Source organism: Hylobates moloch, unplaced genomic scaffold, assembly GCF_009828535.3.
Source record: "Hylobates moloch isolate HMO894 unplaced genomic scaffold, HMol_V3 SCAFFOLD_5, whole genome shotgun sequence".
Taxonomy (NCBI): domain Eukaryota; kingdom Metazoa; phylum Chordata; class Mammalia; order Primates; family Hylobatidae; genus Hylobates; species Hylobates moloch.
This window is the reverse complement of record NW_026652280.1, coordinates 7,370,841-7,372,002: the sequence shown is the minus strand read 5'-3', so window position 1 is coordinate 7,372,002 and position 1,162 is coordinate 7,370,841.

Here is a 1,162-nt window from a genome sequence, read left to right as displayed (position 1 = left end):
TTTCAGGAAGATCTATCTTTTCTGGGTTTTAAAAATCTTTTCAATAATAAAGACTTCGTTTAAATTAACATAGTTATGTATTCAAAGAATATTTCCACTACTTTTCAGCATAATGTATGTCTATTGGCCTGAGCCTGACGATACTGACTATACACATAACATAGGTGGGCTGTTTGTCACTTAGCAACTTAAGGAGATCAAGTAATATAAATATTATGTATAAATATACATATGTATATTTATATATACAAATATATATTTATATATATTTTAGAAAAAATATATATATACATATATTTTTTTTTTGAGACAGAGTTTTGTCCTTTGTCGCCCAGGCTGGAGTGCAACAGGCACAACCTTGGCTCGCTGCAACCTCCTCCTCCCGGGTTCAAGCGATCCTCCTGCCTCAGCCTCCAGAGTAGCTGGGATTACAGCCATGCGCCACCATGCCCAGCTAACTTTGTATTTTTAGTAGAGACGGGGTTTCTCCATGTTGGTCAGGCTGGTCTCAAACTCTTGACCTCAGGTGATCCACCCGCCTTGGTCTCCCAAAGTACTGGGATTGCAGGCGTGAGCCACCGTGCCTGGCCCAAGTAAAATCTTATAAGATGTGAATTGGAAGGTATATAAAATGCTTCTTATTGATTTGCTTTTACTAATACTGAAATACAAGTTTCTCTTGCACAATATATGTATATTAAGCATTTGTTTTGTTTGCTTTGTTTTTTATGATTATCTACGAAACGTGACCAGCAACAAACATACTTATTTCATGACGTCAAGAGAATTTCTACAATATAACAAATGATGCACTCTAACTGATAATTCTAGAATGAAATTAGAAGACTTTCGCTCACTTTCAGGGGCTGAATATTCTATGAAGTTGTCTTCTGAAATGTGAGGTCCACTTGTATTAGTTTTTAAATATCTGAGAGAATAAATCTTATAAGGGTTTCTAACTTTCTTCCTCCTCTATGAATTAACCCTCAATTCTAAGGACTCCTGTCGACTTTTAACAGTAAAAAAAGCTTTCAGAAGTTTTCTAAGAATTACATTTTTAGTTTCCTCTTGTTTCAAACACCATTGTGTTCCTGATAATGTTGAATTTTACCCATGTCTTATGTTCCTGGAAAATAATCAAGGTTAAGAAACGCCCTTGTCC